This window comes from Gavialis gangeticus, unplaced genomic scaffold, assembly GCF_001723915.1.
Source record: "Gavialis gangeticus isolate Ggan-Ray unplaced genomic scaffold, GavGan_comp1, whole genome shotgun sequence".
NCBI classification, from domain to species: domain Eukaryota; kingdom Metazoa; phylum Chordata; order Crocodylia; family Gavialidae; genus Gavialis; species Gavialis gangeticus.
The window spans coordinates 54,360,439-54,364,133 of NW_017729032.1; the positions used below are offsets into that span (position 1 = coordinate 54,360,439).

The 3,695-nt window shown below is 44.7% G+C and overlaps 1 protein-coding gene across 3 annotated transcripts in view; it reads left to right on the forward strand.

The window, feature by feature from the left end:
• The window catches only part of LOC109302590 (neurobeachin-like), a 494,933-nt gene that overhangs the window by 136,134 nt on the left and 355,104 nt on the right, over window positions 1-3,695 (forward strand). The gene's annotated exons all lie outside the window — the stretch shown is intronic.

Below are 3,695 nucleotides of genomic sequence, written 5' to 3' on the forward strand. Positions count from 1 at the left end.
CTGGGATGGGACTGGCCATTTAGGCAACCGTTTCTGAAAATGTGTTTCCCTTTTTCATCTCCAGTGCTTGTGGGAGTTGAGAGGAAGTTCAGAGGGCATCAGCATAGGGGGGGGCTTTTGAGAGACGATGTCAAAGGCCTTGCTGAAGTCCAGAAATGAAGTCTTTAAAGTAGACCTCATACTATAACCATCTTATTTATTCTTAATTCTTTCATTAAAATGCTTGCTTTGAAAGGTGTTTATCTCTTGTCTAGGTTGATAATATAGAGCAGGAGTTGACAACCTTAAACAATGGTGGGCTGCTGCTTGTGATAACAATCCAACAGCACCACTGCAACTGCAAAACACACAGCAGTGGCAAAAGGTGTTGGTTGGGTATTTTTTACCCCCCACCCCTGTGAGCACCTGGGGTGGTTGCTTCTGTTACCCACCCTAATTACACCACTGTACCAGTCCCACCCCTGTTCTCCACCTAGTTCACCACTGATGGAGGCAGCATGGGTTATACCAATAACTCCAGTCCTTTTATCTGCCTCGTGCTTCACAAGAGACCATGGGAGAAGTGTTGGTACAGGCAGAAACCCAGTGTTAACACAGCAGCCACCAGATGTACACCCTCTCTGGTACCCCATGGCTGCAGCTGCTGCTGATTGCAGATTGCTGATTTCAATATAAAGGGAAATGCAGCAGCAATAAGACAGTGGCTGTAGTAGGGGACTTACTTAACCCCTGGCTAGTGACTGTGGACATCTCCCCTCACAGCAGCAGAGTATTTCAGAGGAGGGGACAGGGTATGAGGTGAATGAGGGGACCAAGGCTGCTGGGATGGGACTCTTATGAGCCCTCCATTACCTCGCAGGCTAAATCCAAGCTCTTTGCAGCCTGGATCCAGACCTGGAGCTGTAGATTGCTGACCCCTGATTAAAGAGGGGTTTTTCTTCTTGAAAACAAAATTAATGGGCTAATTTTTAGGCCTGTACAAAGCAGCAAGTATTCAATTTGGATTCGGATTCGGCTGATTTGAGGGACAGTGATTTGATTTGGTGATTCAAATCACTGTCCTGATTCGATTCGGACGATTCAGATTTGGGAATTCAGCTGCTCAATCACCTACCAAAGCTTTGTACAGCCCTAAAAGATAGGGATATGTTCCCAGGCAGTGAGGGAGGGAGGCTGGGACCAAGGAAGGGATGGGGTGAAGGGTGTCGTTCCAGAAGCTGTCCCCCCTCACTTCAGCTCCTGGGCTGTGCCATGCTGTAGTGCAAGCAGCTGGTGTCAACTGCTCCTGGGGCTGCTGCAGCAGTGGTTGGGGGAGTGGCAGCAAGTGGAGCCCTGGGTGGCACAGGACGTAGCGCAGCTTGTCTGCGCTCACCCTAGCCCCCACCCACTGCAGCAACCCCAGGAGCATCTGGCACCAGCTTCAGTGAGAACTGTCAGTGGGTGTAGGGCACGCCTCTTGGTGCTCCATGCCCCCACCGGGAGGGCTATGGGCTAGAGAGATGTGTTGGGCTCTCCCCAATGGATGTGTTGGTCTCATCCCTGGATCTGCATGCGGGATGATAGCCAGCTGCCGCTGCAGGCTGGGGCCAGTGGTGGCGCTGGGCTGTTTCCAGAATGTGGCGCGCCTGCCCTGAGCGCCAGGAAGAACCTACCTGGTCCCACTGCCAGCCCCAGCCTGCAGCAGCAACCTGCTGTCATCCTGCGCGCAGATCCGGGAGCACGCACCCCCAGGAAGAGCCTGACATCCCCACAGCCCTCGTGGGGGGTGTGGAACAGCAAGAGGCACCCTCCACCCCCACTGACAGTTCTCGTTGCAGCTGGTGCTGGTTGCTCCTGAGGTTGCTGCAGTGGGGGCTAGGGTGAGTTGTTATATTATTACGTTACATTATTACATTGTTACACTGTCACATTATAAAATGGGTTTGCTTTATGTGAGGGAAACTTGTATAGCCTATGGCCAAATCTCCGAATCAACCCTAAATCTCTACAAATTGATTCAGAGGCTTCTGGTTCAGTTCAGACCTCTTAATGAATCTTCTGATTTGATTCAGATCCAGAGATTCAGCCTCCAAATCAGGCCAAATCCTCTCTGAATTGAATCAGCTACCAAAGCTTCGCACAGCCCTACTAATTATGGGGCATGTTTAAAATAGTATATTTAAACTCCACAGTGTATGAAAATGCTATTTTAGTATAACATTTTTATCTTTGTAATATTATGTCATTCTGCGCAGCCTAATAGACTTTTCATAGGTGGCAGCATGGACACTTTAGCAGAGCCACAAAATCCCAAGTGCTTAAAATAAACGTGTTCCCCCCCAACTCGCACAGTGTGTTTTTGTTACTTCTGTTCCATGATCGTTTACAATTCTAAACAGGACCTAGAAAAGGGATATTGCTAACCTTTCAATAGTTACACTTAAAAAATACATTTTCTTTCTTCCGTTCACACGGTCAAAATTATTTTGTTAATTAACAAAGACATAAAATATGTTATTAGTATTTGTGCTATTTTGATAATATTAAACCTGAAGTTCCTTTGAAAGCTGCAAAACAGAGGGCTGGATTGTACCTATCTCCTTGTTTCTGTGCCAGGAGCCATTGAGCCCTTTCTTCTGAACTCCTGTACAACAGTTGGGTATAAGTCTAGTCCTTGCATTCTTGGCATGCAAAACCAAGCGAGTCTGGCATTGACTACAGGCAACAATGCATTCCCACTGCTTATCCATCAGTGGGAACACAATACAGTTGGGCCATGGCTGACCATATAATGGACCTGTGAAAAATGCTGCAGATAGGTTCTGTTTGGTCTGTTCTAATACTGTACACTGTCATACTGCCTCTGGAAGTGATTGCTGGTGCTCATAATGCAGACAGTAGTTTACAGTGCATGCTCAGAATGTACTCATAATCTGGGACCGGTGAATGAAATATTCCACTGGAATGTTGTTCTTGATATTATTTGGATGTTTACTAAAGAGCTAGCAAATGCCATTTTTAGTAATGAAGATAAATTGAATACCAAACAGCAACGTGAATTGCATTTCCCAGTCAATGTAGATTAGCAGTAGTTTCTGTGTCATTTTGTGGAACTTTAATATTGGTTCTGAATGCAAAAAGCCAGTGTAACATGAAGATGGCCATGGTTGTTAATGGCTTGTATTAGCTGGAAGCTATAAAATCATCCAAGTACTCTGTTAGTGTTGGAATAATAATTTACCAAGACAATTACCACATGGTGGAATTTTTTTGCAGCTCTAATTCAGTGTTATTAATAATGAATAAAATTGCAATTTTCTCAGGTTGCTGGGGGCAGTGGGGAATTATTTCAATGAATATTTCAGCACATTAGTTTAATCATAGTTCCACAAAATTCAAGTGGGCAATATTTTATACATCTAAGTTCAGTCTGCTAAGGGACCATAGTCATTAAATTGCAAACTATTTGCACTGAGCTCCATTCTATGATTTACAAGCCTTGTTAAAAACACTGTAAAAGAAAGCAAGCTGTGCCATTAATACTTGTAATTTGATGCTGCATTTGTTAATGGGCTCAGTGTGATTAATGTTTTTTAGCAGCAGGCAGAACATTTTGAGACAGGCAGGGCCAAGCTCTTTAATGGCTAAATACAAGTAAAGAAATGTTAGACCATTGCATGGTTTAGTGTTTTTTATATATATATATATATATATAT